Below are 17,993 nucleotides of genomic sequence, written 5' to 3'. Positions count from 1 at the left end.
ATCTTCATCTGATAAGACAAAGAAACTGAAGCATACAGATGCTGAGTGACTTTTCCACTTAGGATGACACAGAGAGTAAGGGTACAAGGCAAGATTTGTACTTGTCTTCCTGAATCTAGGTCCATTGATCTATCCACTGCACTATCAATAATGTTGTGATAGATTTCATGGGTGTTTCTACCACAAACCTTACTTACTTGTGTTGCAGAGAATAGATTGTGATGAATATATTGATTAGGTAACCAATAAGTACTTATTAGGTTTCCTCAAATGGGTCAGGCATTATTCCAGTTAACACATGATTCTTTTCCAACTTAAGCCTTCACTCCAGTCGTGTTTTTAACTTGGTACAGCAGGGATAATTGAATGACACAACAATTTCAGCTTTAGGATTCAAGGAGCTATTGACGTCTGCTGCAATATTTTCTCGAGATGGTAGTGGTTGTTTGATAGGTTTTTTGAGGATGGCAGAAATGACACAAACTTTGGGATACAGGAGCTTATGTACATTTTTGACAATTGTCCTCACAAGTCAAAAACTTTTCTGGTCACTACTTTAGATTGTTGAGTAAAAAGAGGGCAAAAGTTATAGTGATAAGCCATGATTGTCACAATGCTCACAGATGCCAGTAGTAGAGTTTGTATGTATGATTCCATCCATTCTAGGCATTTGCAGTAAGCACATGCCTTGTGGCTCATAAGAGAAACAGAACAAGATATAGTCTCCCAAGGGAGAATTGTAAACATATTTATAGTCCCTCGAGGACCTGTTATTTTTTAGCTCATCAAAAGGTCCAAGGTTGGATGGAGTTTGGGGAAGATCTGCTTGAGTCATTTTAAAGCTCTATATGTTAAATGTGACAATGGGAAGGATATTTGTGTTAACCTAAAATTATGTTTACAGCCAAACTTCTTATCATAATGGTCAATAATGGCATGGGAAACTCATTATCTTGGCTCTCTATTTCACAGAAAACAGTCTTAATTGTATTAATGAGTTTCCAAACTTCCATGCAATCACATTACCATTAGTTTTTGCTCCTCAGATATAAGAGCCAGTGCTAAAATGTTCAAATATTATTGTTCTGTATTAATGGCTTCTCTCTCCAATTAGTGAGTATCATTATTGCAATATATTAGCACTCACAGCAACAAAAGACTCCTGTGAGGCTGCATTTTAGGAGCTTCTGAACAGCTTTATCCTTTGACTATGTAGAATCACATCCCTCCTGTTACTACTTGCTGCAACGTGTTTCATTCTAGCAATACTAACCTGGTGAAATATTTTTCTCCCCAGCAATAAAGGGATTCAGCTTTTGATTCTAGATTTAAATATTGAACAGAGTAAATTTCCATGCTTCTACTAGCTATTTTAGAGAGGAGAGAATATTCTGCCTTATGGAGGACATCACTTACATTCCACTGTAGGTGATGTAACCTGTCTGTTAAGCACATTTTAAAGAGGGAGTCTGTATTTTAATGGCCAGTTAGTAGCTGGCTATCAACAGTCTGTGCTCCCTGCCTGGGGACAGCATGCAAGGTTTATTAAATATTAAGAAGTTGTTCATTACTCTGTGGCACTATGACAACAGAATATCTGCATATTTAGAAAACAGCAAGTTTACATTGTTTTGAGGGGTTGCTTGGGTTCTGGCAGAGGACTGATGTTTGCCTGGCTAAAGAAGCATAAAAATGTGTGCTCCATCTTGGAAGTTCACTTAAAGCTTTTTTGAGGTTAAAAAAGTCAGTGTACAAAATAGCCAAACTTTGCTGTGTATAGAAAGAGAATGAAAATTAAAAACAAACAAATAGAAAAACCTTCCAGTTTGCAGATTTTGAGTACAAATATTCCCATGAAACTTGTTTTGGAGGCAAAGCCCAATATTTGAAATGCTTCATCATCAAAGATCTTTTCAGATTCTTCTTAAAAGAACACTCATTTTTCCTCTTCCTGATTTCAATTTCAAGAATCCATGACATTTCATCAGATGGGTATCCCTACTGATGCAGACTATAACATTTACCCCACCTTAGAAGATAATCTTCGTGAGCAGCTGTGGCCAAAAATAAAATTCATCATGTGTTGTCCAGTCCTCTAGAAATGAGATTCTTCAAACTTATCTAAACTTATCTATCAGACAACAGACTCAGAATCTAACCCATCCTATGTTCTAAACCTTTCAAAGGCAGCTGGTAGCACAGTGAATAGATTATTAGCACTGGAATTAGGAAGATGAGTTTAAATCTACTCCCAAACACTTGCTAAACTGTGTAACCCTGGGCAAGTCATGCAAACTGCCTCGATTTCCTCAACTATAAAATGAAGATAATTTTAGCACCTATATTTCAAGGATATTGTGAAGATCAAATGAGATAATATATTTAAAATGTTTAACACATCATGCTTGGCACATAATAGATACCATATAAATGCTTTCCCCCTTTTCCCTGCCCTTCTCCTTTCTTTATTTTTCCAAGTAGCACTTGCCAGACCTTTAATTCCATTGGTATAGCCTTTGATAATCTCGGGACATCTCTAGGCCAAGATAAAGTCTCAGAAGACTAGTTTAGTGGGGGGAGGGGGAGAGAGGAGGGGGCAGGGTTTCCTGATATTGTCATATGATTCATTGATGCAGGGAGCTTCAGGAAGAAATCCCCTATTTTAGGGTAGATTGTCATCTTCCTTGCAACTTGTAGTGTTAGACAGTTGTCTGGAAGTATTCTGGTGTGAAATGCTTTGTCTAAAATCACTTAACCAATATGTGTTGGAAATTGGGCTTTATTCCCATGGCTTTTCCCCCCTGCTTCAAGGCCAGATCTCTATGCACTACACTACAATGTATCTCAATCAGTCCCTAGCTTACCTTTCATAAAAAAATTAATAATTCTTCATTGCCCATGGAATAATACATAAACTCCTTAACCTGATGTTCAGGACCTCCCACTTCTGTTCTTATATATATATATACACTTTACGTCCCAGTCCAACTCGATGACTATTAGCCACTATTCCCTGATTTCTCCTTGCCTCTTTCATAATTATGGATTTGTACACAGTTGTCCCCCTGTCTGGAGTGTATGCCTTCACATCTTTGCTTACTGAAATCCCTTACTTTGTTTAAGATGCAGCTGTTCCTTGATCTCTTTCCCAGCTGAAACAGATCTTTTCTTTATCAAATTGGCCTTTACAATTTGCTTCAACTTCTGTTTTGCTGTTAGCATGTTCTTGCTATCCCACTCTTGGTTATCTATAGATCATGGCCATGGGTGATGAGATGTGCAAGCACTCAGACCACACACTTGATCTTCCTATAAAAACTGAGTACACATTGTTTTTTTCCATTTGAATGTATACAAAAATAGTGTCATCTTTCCTTTTTACATACTTCACCCTCAGTGTAGTGCTTTCACGTGGGTATGTGTTGATTGAATTTTTTTTTTAAACCCTTACCTTCTGTCTTGGAGTCAATACTGTGTATTGGCTCCAAGGCAGAAGAGTGGTAAGGGCTAGGCAATGGGGGTCAAGTGACTTGCCCAGGGTCACACAGCTAGGAAGTGGCTGAGGCCAGATTTGAACCTAGGACCTCCCGTCTCTAGGACTGGCTCTTAATCCACTGAGCTACCCAGCTGCCCCCGTGTTGATTGAATTTAGCTGAGGTACTTTCTAACACAATGTCACTCGTCTCTTTTTATTTCAAATTATCTTCCTTTTACCAGAACTTCCTACCCCTATCCCACCGCCAGTCTAAGTTCAGTCTTTTCAGTTAGCCATCTTTATATCCATTTCCTTTGACCACAATGTTCAATTATTCTAGTTCTTAGAAGGCTTTGAGACAATACAGGCAAAAAAGGAATATTCAGAAGAGGGAATACTTATGGTTAAATAAGTTTCCAAAATTTCCCCTATGATCTTAGTGATCTCTAGAGAAAGACTGTAGTATTTCTATGATTGCTACTGTAACGTTGCCAAAATATAATTTGTATCTTATCACTTAAAAAAGGATCAACTTTCTGTACATTGTATCTTAGGCTAATTTAATGAGAGAATATGGAAATTAGGATTCAGTCTGTTTTAGTCTTCATTTTTTCCTTTGGACATGCTATATTAACTAATCTCCAAATTCTTTTATAGCTCTACTAATCAATGATGCTATCTGTTTACTCAAGCCAACTTGAGTTCAAGGAGAAGGGTTGGGAGAGAATACTCCTAGATGAGATGTGACAGACAGACAGAGAGAAACAAAGACCCCCTAAAGTAAAAAATCCTTGGAAGAGTTAAACTTTTAGAAATATAATTTCTTAGGAATTCTTGAATTTCAATTTTGGTCTTTCATTGTGAAAAGCTTGAGCCAGCTTCTTTTGTTTATTTATAAATTCTCATTTCAGTTTTTCAAAGTTTTCAAGAACTCAATTTCTATTGGCATCAGAGATGCCTCTTGTGCAGTTTACTCCTAAGGTAGAATCTACCCTGGGATTTGTCTCCATAATCAAGCATTGAGTTGATAAAGAGAAGCTGATCTTTTTTTGTTGTTGTTGTCATTACTGCTGGCTAAGGCTGACAAATGGGTTTCGTCCCAGCCTCTCCTGTACATTATTAATGAAGAATATTGTTCTCACCTGAGGCTAACTTGATTTCTTGTGTGAACCTTTGGCAACTAACCATCGCTCTGTTGTCTGAAGTTCAGAGCAGAAAATCTCTCTCCAGCTCTCTCCCTTAAGAAGTAGTTTAGCATGGAGAAGGCCATGCCTCCAAATTAGGTATGGAATAAAGCCCTGTGATAAATAAGGGCATCTGCCACCCAGATTGCCACTTGTTTCGGGATTAAAGTATCGATTTTTGAATGTTGCTGTGATTTAGACATGGGTTAATTAAACATTTACATATATGGGCTGAACAATATATTGTGGAGTACAATAATATGCACTTTAATCAGAAACGGTGGGTGTTGTGTGTTTGCTTGCTCCATGTTAATTGGCACCATGCTGGCTCAAGCTTAGGTATTTGGGTAGATGGAAGAAAATAGACATGGTGTTTTAAATATTTTAATTAGGACCAGCAGTTCTCAGTTCACTCATTTCTCATTGGATTGTTTTTCATGCATGAATAAATTAGTTAGCATAGAAAGACCCGGCAGAAAGTGGTTGCCCTCTGGCTATAAAATGAGTCCTGTTCATTAATACTTTAATGAAATTAGCTGTGAGCAAAATATTATTCCTTTTAACTGTGTTCTAATTTCTTAATTTTAATTAGGCACATAATTGTAGGGTGCTGAAATTATCTTCATGTACAGCAAGAAAAGTTCTATCACCAGCAGCCTGTGGCTTAAACTCCCAACACTCCCAACACACTTGAGCTCGAAAATTTTCCTTCCAACTTTTCTTTTCTCTTCATTTGTCTTATCCCTCTTATGGTTGCAGCCAGGTGTTCTATTCTAATTCCAAAGGTACTTTGGAATCATGTGGTATGAGAGCACAGGAAGAATTTGAACAGAATATTTCACTTCTAGATTTTTGTCAGTGTCTCAATCAATCAATAATCATTTTATCTCACCCTGTAGGGACTCTGAATTGTCCAGGCCAAGTTTTGTTCCATTTCTGAATTTACACCTGTTACTTTTAGTCCTGTAGTTTAGGAGTATTTCATTTAGGGGAGTGGGGACCTCTGTACCTGAACATGAGGATCTAAACTAACCAGAAGATGGCCTCCAAGTGATGACTCCACCCAGCTTAGTTCTTTGGGCAAATTCTGTGATATCCTTAGAGAGTTTTAGGTAAATAGGAGAGGCTTGCAGAAATGGAATTTCTGAATTCATGAAACTAATAATATGAACTCAGTGATTTTGACTTATGAAAACTGATAGTAACATTCTCTGGGGCCATTCCTCTAACTCCCACTATTCAGATCATGTCCTCAGAAGGTGATTACCATTGCTAATCACAGAAATCTGTCAGAGAACCCTGACTAGTCTGGGTTTTGTAGTACTGTTGTCTAAGAGCCTCCATCAATATACTTCCTATTGATTATCAGGTAATCACTTCAATAGGTTTTACCAAAAGTGTGCACTAAGGAGGTATATAATATAGTTGTTATGAAACATTTTCTAAAAACCAGAAGTGTTCTTTCCTTTTGCACACAAAAGTTCCTCTGTGGGGGTGGGCTCATAGTTAGGGTATGATAGTGGTAAGATAAGTGTAGAGAGTATGTGTAGCTAAAGGGAAAATCCATAATCCCTGGTTACTAGGAATTCTTTTCTTCCTTTGTTAGTTCCTCAGGAAATTCACTGTGAGAAATGACTTTACTTATGGATAAATCACTTCACTGCCTTGGCTCCCCAGAGTGTACAGTACCTTTATAATTTCTCTGGCCCATTCAAAGCTTATAAGGTTTCTGTATGGACATGCTCTCCTCAGAATTATTCTTCAGTCACATTCCAATTCCTATAGCTACTACAACTAACTCTAGAAGGCTGAAAAGGCTCTAATCACTTGTGGCATTTCTTTTGGGACCTCAGAATTTCCCCAATTCATATGGTCCCCTCACTCTTTCCCCTAAGCAATTCTCCCTCAGAGGCATGGCTGGAAATCTGACACCACTACATTGAATTGTTTATAGACTATATGATTCTGACAGGTTTTTTTCTCCCCCCCACCCCTACACAGACCAAGAGGTATGTCTGATTCTTTTGGTCAACAGTCATCTAGCTTTACTCAATGGTCAAAACACCTTAATCCTTTCAAACTGCTATATTATATATGTAGGATTGATTGATTCAATCATCAATTGTCTGTCTGGACCTTCTACGATTACTCTAATTGAGGTGAAGCTGAAACATACCACCCCTTTAAGACATTTAAATTCAGTTTGAAAATTATAACCCCACTCTAAGGTATACAAAAAAATTTCAATATCTTTAGAAATGCAAATTTATCATTTCTGGTGATTTAGACCCATCTATAGGAAGAGATGCAAAGGTAAATAACTCAAAGGGTGAAAATTAATTCAAACAATTGTTTATTTTTCTTCTATACACCAGAACAAAATATAACTGATTAGATATGTTTTTTACTTTTTTTACTGCTTTCCCCTCCAATGTTGAAATGAATGGCTGTTGATCCAAATCATGCATTGTTTAAAAATGAAATGTTTTTACTGATTCATTAATGACCACCAATATTCTACTCAAATTATACATCATTTGCTTCTCTCTTTCACTTTGGTACCTGCTCACTGCCTTTTTCAGTTATATACATCATTTATATCATATCTTTTACCAACATTACCGACATGATAGCATGATGTAGTGTGTGCCTGCCACACATTTTTCCATTGCCCTTTGAATTAATATAATTTTGAGTCTTTTGAGATCATGCTATTTTGGAATTTATGGCCATATAGAGTCACCAGGAAAATACTCATGTTAAAAAAGAATAGATTTTACAAGGTGAAGCATTTTGAAATCATTGAAGGCACTATGAAAATTTCCAAAGGCCATTTAATTCCAGGACCAGCTTATTGTCTTTCTTTAGCACTAATGTCTAAGATAAGCACATTTATAGACTATTTGGATGGTTTTTACTACCTACCTCTCTGAATTAAACTTATTTTTAAAAATACCAACGGCTTCCTATGATTAGGATATTGTTGGGGGTATTGATAAAGGTACAAAAATACAGTCCTTGTCTTCTTGGAACCTATAGTCTAGGAGGAATTGAAGGTGCTCAAAGGCAACTATAATGATCAATATAGAATAGATGCATATGAGAGTTGTGAGAGCAAAATGGCCTAAAGAGTAAGGTTAGGAGCCAGAGGACCAGAGAAGACTTTATGAAAGAATTTGAATGTAAGCTGAAATTTAAGAATGAGTAAAAGATTCATTAGGTAAACAGGGGTAGGAAGGATACTCCAGGAAAGGGGAACAGAGTGAGCCAACATATGGAGTCAAGAAAGTATATGTCATGCTTTGTGGAGCATATATTGTCTTGGAGATCAAGTAAGATAATGGTATACATAAAGAGTTCCGTCAACCTTTAAGGGCTATATAAATGTAAACTATTATAATTATGAACAGCCCATCTAGCTGCATGCTATAATCTGGGCAAAGTGTTTTTCATTTTAATTGTTTTACTAGTGTGGAAATGTTAGATCAAACACAAAGAAAAATTTATAATTATGTAGGTGAGAAGCATTGGAATAACCTCATCATCAAGAGAAGATCCTTTTTCACAAGACCTTTTCCATTATTTTGGTAAAACTCTTTAGCAACCACATATCTATTTACCATCTCATTTAATGCCAATATTCAGTGGATTCTTAAAATAAAAATACATCTTAAGTAATTGCTAATGGTACTTTATATCATTTTGAAGTATGTTTGAGAGTAAATTTTTAAGACTGCATTTTGTGCTACCAAAATCAGTGGTTTAAAAAAAATTAAATATACAATTAACTTAGAAGAATCCTATATTTGTTGTACCTTTCTGTTTCTTGCAACATTATAAAGATTTTATATAGCATAGATATAACTGGAAAGATTGCTTATTCCTTTATTATATTTTTAGTGAAGGCTCCTTCAATGCATAGGTAGACCAGAGGTGTCAAATACATCCATACAATACTCTTTAAACTGATTAAAATGTAATTGGGAAATATTTAACAAAATAAATAAACATATGATAAAACAAAGATCATCTTAATTTGTCTTCTTCTAAGTCAATATGTGACCTTCCTGATCCTTTCTTATTGTTTAGTAATTTCCATTTCCATTTGAGCTTGACACTATTACTAAGTTTAAAGGTCTAAAAATGAAGGTTAATAGTTGCCAATATCTTCTGAGGTGCCTTTGTGTTATATGTGTAGGGGGAAGAAGGATAAAGAGTAATTGTGAAAGTGGTGGAGATAAAACCACAATTCATTATCTTTTCTGCTCTTTCAGAACAGTAGTATCAAACTCTAAAATTTGAACAGGGAGCATTAATCTGGACTTAAGGGTGGAGGTGACACATATTGAAAACCAGCATATTTGAAACACAGCACAAATTGTAAAACCATATGTTAAGATTATGTTCTATGCCTTTTTATTTATTTTTAAAATTTTAGTTTGGTTCCAGGTGCTTTTGGAAATATTAAGGACTATGTATTTGACACCTCTGCTTTAGTATCTTCCCTTCTGTGAAGTACGGTAAAAATTCATTGCTGAATGCCTTTAAAATTGTGTGAATTCTAGCATGATAGCATGAAGATAGCATATCTTCCACATATACTTGGCCAGGTTTAGTTATCCACCCTAATCATCTTAAATGCCATCATTTATTCTTCACATGGCACTCACACATTGTTTTAAAATACAAATTTGGTTGTTCCACTACTAGATTTTCCTAGACTGCTAAAAGAGTTGCCAACCAATTTGTTTCTCTTTATATCTGTTATTGCCATTAAGGTTTCATAAGAGCATAATTTGGCTTATCTAGTGCTCATGCCAAAATATCTATAAGATCATTTTGTTCTCCTCTTTGTCTCTACCTGGTTTAGGCATTAAGACTATATTTGTATTCAAGAAATATTGGAATAATGCTTTTTTCTTCTCATTGTAAATAATGAGTGATTTGTTTTTTGAATATTTGATGAAAATTCACTTATAAATTAATTTGGCTCTGGAAATTTTTTTCTTTAGGAGTTAATTTATGACTTGATTATTTATTTTCTTATATTAATTTAGTCTATTTTTTGTTAATCTGAGTATTTTATTGCATTTTTGGAAATATTACCTATCATCCTCCTAGTTAATGATTCTCAAAATGTTATCTGGGAATCCCCGTGGGAAGGGGTCTCTGAAACTCTTTTGGGAGAGGCATATGAGCTCAAAACTATCTTCATAATCTGAAACAATTCCCTCACTTTATAGAACAGGAACATGAAGGTCAGAGAGGTGGAAAAACTTGATCAAAATTAACTTGGGCTATCTGATTTCTGGTTTAGTGTTTTCTCCTCTACTCCTTGCTCTCTCCTGTGCCACCTTTGGTGATAGATTCCATCTTCCATTTCAGTCTACCATCAAACCAATGGCTTATTTTTATTGTACAGTATGGAAAATTTATAATATCAAGCCAGCTTTCTCCAACACAAAGGTTGATTCTGGGTCCTATTCCCTCTTTCAGATATTGTGCACTCAGGGAACACAGACTTATTTGCCCAACTTTTCCATGGAAACAATCACCAAATCATTCAGAAATCATTTATTAACTGCCTAATATATTTTGGGCACTGGGAGTACAACTCTCACTATTGTGAAGAGAGAATTAGACTGTCTTAGTTTATTTTTAAAGTAATTCATCAGCAACCTTTAATTTAATCAAATCAATAATTTAAAGTACCCCTGTTTAGCACCTAGCTAACCATTAAGTGAGTTCACGAAATAGCTCAAAATAAACTAAGACAGTCTAGTTCTCTCTTTACACTTTCAAGGAGCTTATATTCCATCACGGGAGAAAAAAATATGTGTAAGTATATTCAATATAAGTGTATACAGAATAAGTACAAAATAAGTAAAAAGACCTACCCAAAGTTCTGAAAATCTTCCTTTGGGTAGAGGAAAGGAAAGAGAGGGAAGTCAGGGAATAAGCATTCCTGTAGTACTTACTATGTGCCAGGTAATGTGCCAAATGCTTTAGAAATACTATCTCAGGGGCAGCTGGGTAGCTCAGTGGATTGAGAGCTAGGCCTAGAGACGGGAGGTTGTAGGTTCAAATCTGGCCTCAGCCACTTCTCAGCTGTGTGACCCTGGGCAAGTCACTTGACCCCCATTGCCTAGCCCTTACCACTGTTCTGCCTTGGAGCCAATACACAGCATTGACTCCAAGATGGAAGGTAAGGGTTTTAATTTAAAAAAAAAAAAGAAATACTATCTCATTGGATCCTTATAATCATCCTCCAAGATGTGGTTAAAGTCTCCATTTTGTAGTTGAGGAAACTGAGTCAAATGACTTGCCTAGGATGACAAGCTAGGAGTCTGTAAGGGTCTAAGGATGAACATAAATTCAAGTATTCATGTCTCCAGGGCTCTATCCACTGCACTACCTAGTTGTATTGATTTCTCTTAATATCTTAAACAGTACCCTAATAAACCACTGGGGTTGTCCATTTGTCATTTCTCTTTCTTACTATATGACCTGCCTACCTCCTTTTCTGGACACACATGTCCTTGTTGCTTTGTTTTTGGCCACACGTCCCTGGTGATATATTGAACCTTACTTATACCCATCATATAGCTTTTGATTTCCCCATGAATCACTTTCAGGTGCAAGTCATATTCAATCTAGATGTCATTGTTGTAAATGGTGCGTAATAGCTAATTGTGATACTTGATTATCCCTGAAATAAATGAATTGAGTTCAGATTTTCTTTCTGTTAAAACTAATATTATTTTCTATGTAGTTGGGATTCAATTTTCTGCTTTTTCACAGATTGCCACTGGAAATAAGAAAGCCAAGGGATTTATCATTTCCACTGGCAATCTTGTTTTGCTAGATAAACAATTTAAAATATAATCTACTGTATAGTCTGATAACATGTGATGTGACCATGGGAAGTGTTTACTTTTCACCTGTGGCCAGTCTTCCATCACCTTCTGTATACTCTCAGGACTTAAGATTGAAAGATTTGGTTTATGTAACCTCTAAATCATAATTTAAGAATTCCCACTAAATGCTGGTCAAACCAATACTTTTGATGTAACTATAATTGGTCATATTTTATCAATAGAATGAGTTTGAAGGATTTGAGTTTGCCTAAATTATTTTCTTTAGGTTTCTGTACTTTTTTTAAGCCAGTTTGCTATGCGAATGTTCTCTGTATGCTGATTTACTCTCCTGGGCACTTCTGCAGAAGTCTGCCTGTATGCAATTGATATCAATCATATGTAATATTTCTATTTATGGCTCCTACCTTTGCCCCCTTACAACCTGTTGGAGTAGGGAATAGAGAGGATCAGAAGGGGGACTCTTCTTTCACTGAACTGAAGGTTAAGGATCATATTAAGTAAGCGTGGGAACAAATTAAAAAAAAGAAAATTAGGATATAAAAGTTCAAAAACAAGGACACATGTCTAATAATATCATAAAGATTTATATACTCATAGAGCTCAAAATGCTTTAGAGATCATGTAATTTAACTCCTTCATTTTGCATAAATGGAAATCAAGAAATGGGATAAATTCCTTTAAGAATCTAATTAGTGGCAAAGCCAATATTAGACCTTAGCTCTCTTGGCTCTCATTATGGGATTTGATCCATTGTACCAGACACGGCTATATGGTTTAAAAGTTTTGGTGCAATTTTAAGCTTTAATAGTTTAAATATTGTAACAAATAAAAGGTGGTCTGGAGACTTAGCTCCAGAGTTATAAGCATTTATTAGAACAAAGAGAGAGATTTATAGAGCTAGAGAGAAGTCCCAGCCTTTCTAAGTTAAGATCTGGTCATGGATCCCAGCCCAGTGCAGTCTCCTCCATGATGTGTTGCGTCTTGCCAGAGATGGCCAGGCAGAGCGTGGACAGCTCAAAGAAAACAAACCCCTAAGACTCTGGTCTTCATATGGGTATGACAATTAAGAGAGCAGCTCAGCTTCCTGCACTAGGTTTAAAACTGAACATGCTCTTCCCTCCATGGCTACATTGAGCTGTCTCTGCCGTGCAGTTATTCCCTCAGCCCATCCTATGGAGGAACCCAGGAGCATAGCCTTTTGACTCACCACTTGACTTTGTGATTGCTATATCCTACCACTAGGGTGTGCAGAATCCAAGCTGGAATGGAGGCCCCCTAGGTATTTTACTTTATTTACACAGTTCCAAATGGTGGGATCAGTTCACTATTCCAACAGTTTATTAGTGTGCCTATTTTTCCTCATCCTCTCCAGTATTTGTCATTTCTGATAAGTGTGAGGTGGTACCTCAGAGTTGTTTTAAATTTCATTTCCTTAATCAACAGTTATTTAGAGCATTTTAAAATATTACTATAAGTAGCTTTGATTTCTTCTGAAAACTGCCTCATCCTTTGACCATTTATCTGTTGGGGAATGGTCTTTATTTTGGTAAATTTGACTCACTTCCTATATATTTGAGAAATAAGACTTTTATCATAGATATTTGTTGTAAAATTTCTTTATATTACTTTGTTGTCTATGGTGCATTTGAACAAAATGTTTTGCTGATGATCACATTTAATTGGGTCTGTTTTTTGCTTTTACTTTGTCTAACATCATGATTGCTACCCTTGCCCTTTTAATTTCAGCTGAAGCATAATAGATTCTGCTCTAGTCCTTTATTTTAACTCTCTGTGTGTTTTTCTGTTACCAGTGTATCTCTTGTAAATCTCTTGTAAAAAATCTATTGTTAGATTCTAGTTTCTAATCCATTTTACTATCTGCTTTTGCTTTTTGGGGTAAACTCATCCCATTCACTTTTACAATTAAAATTACTATGTATTTCCTTCTATACTATTTCTTTCTATTTATCCTCCTCTTTCTCTCTCTCTTTATCCTACTCATACTCAAAAGTCTGTTTTACTTCTGACCTTGCCTCCTTTATTCCACCCTCCATTTTATTGCCCCTTATGCCCATTATCCCCTTTTCTTGTTACTTTCCTGTTGTGTAAGATAAATTTCTATACCCCATTGAGTAAACACATACACATACCATATACAAATCCTCCTTCTTTGAGCCAATTCTGATGAGAGTGATGTCCAAACATTGAGCTCCATACCACATTTCTCCTTCCACTATAAAAATTATTCCTGATGCACCTGTTTTATGTCAGAAAATTTTCCCCATTCCACCTCTCCCTTTCCTCTTCTCCCAGGGCACTCCTTTCTCACCTTTTCATTTTTTTAATCACCTCAACAAAATTGACTCATACTTATGAACTCTGTCTATATAGACTCTCTCTAAATGCTCTGATAATGATAAAGTTCTTAGGAATTACATGTATCATCTTCCCATATAGGAAAGTAAAGGGCTTAACTTGATTGAATCTCTTATGATTATTCTTTCATGTTTATCTTTTTATGCTTCTCTTGAATCTTGTATTTAAAAATCAGATTTTCTATTCAGTGCTAGTATTTTCATCAAGAATGCTTGAAAGTCTTCTACTTAATTAAATATCCAATTTTTCTTCTGAAGGATTATACTTAGTTTTGTCTATTCTTGATTGTAATCCTCCTAGCTCTTTTACCTTCAAAATATCATATTTCGAATCCTCCACTCCTTTAACATGAAACCAACTAAATTTATTGTGATTCTGACTTTGCACCATGATTTTTTAATTATTTCTTTTTAGCTGCTTGTAATATTTTCACCTTGATCTGGGAATTTTGGTTATAATTTTCATTTTAGAATCTCTTTCAGGAGGTGATAGGTAGAGTCTTTCAATTATTATTTTCTGCTCTGGTTCTAGGATATTGGGGCAGTTTTCTATGATAATTTCTTGAAATATGATGTCTATGATTTTTTATTATATCTTTCAGGTAATCCAATAATTCTTAAATTATCTCTCCTTGCTCTATTTTCCAGGTCAATTGCTTTTCCAATGAGATATCACTTTTTTTCATTCTTTCGTTTATTTATTGTTTCTTGAAATTTCATGTAATCATTATTTTCCACTTGCCCAATTCTAATTTTTAAAGAATTTTTTCTTCAATTAGCTTTTGTATCACTTTTTCCATTAGCCATTTCCACTTTTTAAGAAATTCTTTTCTTTAGTGCATTTCTTTTTTGACATTAGGCAAATACTGTTTTTTAATGTGTTATTTTCTTCAGTTTTATGCCTCTTTATACAAAGCTGTTAAATCTCTTTTCAAAATCTTCTTGCACTACTGTTTATATCCTCTTTCAATTTTATCTATACCACTCATATGGCTTTAACTATTCCAGTTATTCTTTCTAGATTTAGATCCAATTTGCATTTTCCTTTGAGATTTTTTTGTATCTATTTTTACATTGTTGTTTTCTTCTGAATTTTTATTTTGGTCTTCCTTGCCTTTATAGTAGAATTTTATAGTCAAGTACTTTTTGTGTTGCTTGCACATATTTCTAGCCTATTTCTTTTCCTTGAACTTTATGTTAAAAATTAGATGCTGCTCACTTTAGAGTGGGGCAGCAATGACAGGGGTTAAGTTTTTTTCATGTTTCTGTTTTAAGAACTAGTTGTGGGAGCCTGAAAGTTTTTAGTGCTTCCAAAGTGGTATGATGTGGGGAGAGGTGTGGTCACTGCTCTCTTGGTCTTTGCCCTGGTATTTACCCAAGAAAGGACCCATACTTCCCTGTAGCTACAAGCACTAGCTCTGCTCTCCACTTTGGAATTCCCACTAGGGTTCCTGCTGGCTTATGACTGACCACAGACACTCCTCTCTGCCCAACTGTGAACAATAGAGTACTTAATTATTGACAGCTGTATCTAGTGCCAGCAAAAAATTCCTTATTGTCTCTTTTTTTGCAAATTGTTCAACCTTCTTACCATCTCTGAGCTCAAGCTGCTACTACTGCCATTGTCATGGCTGCCTCTGAGGTCCTCTGCTGGTGCTCCTTCCATGCCCTGACCTAGCTCTCACTACAGTGTCAGAGAACTTTTTTTGCTGACCTCTTATGCTATATTAGACAGGGAAAATGTTTTACCCTGGCCTTTTATTGGCTCTGCCACTCCAAAATTTGATTTGAGAAGTGATTTTAAAGTTATTTGGAGGGAAATGTTGGGAGAGTTCATATGGATTGCTGATTGTACTCTGATATTTTGGTTCCAGTACCTCAAAGTCTAATCTTAAAATTCTACCTTTGTTTGTGAGTTAATAAGCCAAATCATGTCCTGAGTCTTATATGGACTTCAACTAGAAACCTGAATATTCAATACCATTTAATTGTTCTTATATTTCTATTCAAAAGCATTATTCTAGATTGATGTTTCCCAGATTTGTGTAGTCTACAAGTCTGTTTTAGTCTGGGACTCATACCTAGATTTTCAAAGCGTTCATATGATTAATCAGTCTTTGATAATTTGGACTTTTCAAGTTCATCTTGAACCCATGAAAACATTCTTTATTTCTTGGGGAATCTTTTAAAGAGATTATCTTAAATGTGACATCACACTTTCATTTCATATAGACCATGTAATAATGAGCTTTATGTCCCAATTGCCAATAAAATGTGCTAAAATGCAATTCTATTATTTAAAGATAATGGTTATGATTGAGCCTATTTGCTCCTCTAATTAGAGGAATATCATTTATGAAGGAGAGAGAGAGAGAGTTTACAGGACATCATGGATGAAGGTATAGGAACCAAAGGAGCAGTAAAAGAGAGATAAAGGCAAGGGATAAGCTTGTAGTTGTTTTATGGACTCAGCTTTCATACCCTTTTGACTGAAACAATATATCCCTCCCTCAAGGAATCTCTTCTATACTCTCTACCTTTTATTTAATTCCTCTAACAATTTTGGAAGCAGATTTGGCTTTCAGTTAAATTAGAAACATTACCAAAGAGTAATAGATAATTCACTTGACATTTCCTTCTGTTATTTTTTTTTCTGTTTAATCACCATCTCAATTCAGGCATTCTGGTTCCCCCAAATTTGAGCTCATTACCTCATTTAGCAATATACTTTTTTATAGTGTGGCTTGGTTTAATTATTTTTTCTTAATTCTGAGAAAAGAATAATTTTTAATATTCACTCACTGAACTGGTATGTAGTCACAGGCAAACTGAGAAAGTAAGGTCAATTTTATTGTTGTTGATTGACATTACTATAGTGCTTTAAAAATTTGTATAACATTATATATGTTATCCCATTTGAGCTTCATAACTTTGAATGATAAGGTTATAGCCATCATCCTGATGAGGAAATTGAGACTGAAGGAGTTTAAATGGCATATCAGTAGTCACACAATAAGAGCCAGAGGCTTAATTTGACCCCAGGTTGATGTTGAGTGATTCTCCATCCCTGAGCAGCCCTATCCCATTATGGCTCCCAGGCTTGCCCATGTGGCAAGTTGGGCTTTCTGTCACAAAGATAGGGGCGCAAAGGACAGTGCTTTTCCTCACCCTCCCTGCCCCAACCACTATTACACAGGGAACATGGGTTCAACTAGGTGAGCTGGTACTTGGATAGTTTTCTAATTTGTGTTTCTTTTGATGAGTATGTGACTGAATATTATTCTTGAAATGGATAGATCTAGGTTTGGAGGTATCATGTGAGTTTGAGACTCCAGCTCTAGATTTATGATCCTCATAATGGACACAGTATTTAGATGTTGAAAGAAATTTAGCAATCATTTAATTCAGGTTGTTTTACATCTGGGGTGGTTGTGAGGTACAGGGGAATAAACATGGGCTTTAGAGTCAGGGTTCACATTTTACCTCTGATCCTTCCTACCTATATGATCTCGTGTAAGTCATTTAACCATCCTGGGCCTTATTTTCCTTAGCTATAAAATGTAGCATTTGCTTTGTAAAAATAAATAACTTTGAAAGGCTTTTGAAATCTTGTTAATGCAATGACCAATCACTACTCCAGAGGACTAATTGTGCAGGATGCTACCCACTTCCTGAAAAGTGGACTCATGATGGAGATGGACTCAAGATGCAGGATAAGACATAGATATTTAGACATAGCAAATGTGAGAATATGTATTTTCTTGACTGTTTGTTAAAAAGATTTTGGTTTTTTCAAAGAGATGTTGTGGGTAGAAAGGAGAGGGGGATAAAATTACGGTAACAGAAAAAAGAAAATGCCATTGAACATTTTAAAATATATAGGAGAACACAAGGAAGGTCAGAAGGAATCAGAGACGAGCAGCATAACTTTCAAAGTTACATACTGGTTTTTTTATATACTAAAAAGAAAAGCAAACTGTACGTAATAGAGTTGAACAGTTTCAAGGGCAATCCTCTTTTTCTGTTCTCCTATGTACATGGAAATACTCATTTTAGTCTATATTAAGTTCATAATAATTTT

This window comes from Monodelphis domestica, chromosome 1 (genome assembly GCF_027887165.1).
Source record: "Monodelphis domestica isolate mMonDom1 chromosome 1, mMonDom1.pri, whole genome shotgun sequence".
In the NCBI taxonomy this organism is placed as follows: Eukaryota; Metazoa; Chordata; class Mammalia; order Didelphimorphia; family Didelphidae; genus Monodelphis; species Monodelphis domestica.
This window is presented reverse-complemented; position numbering follows the sequence as displayed.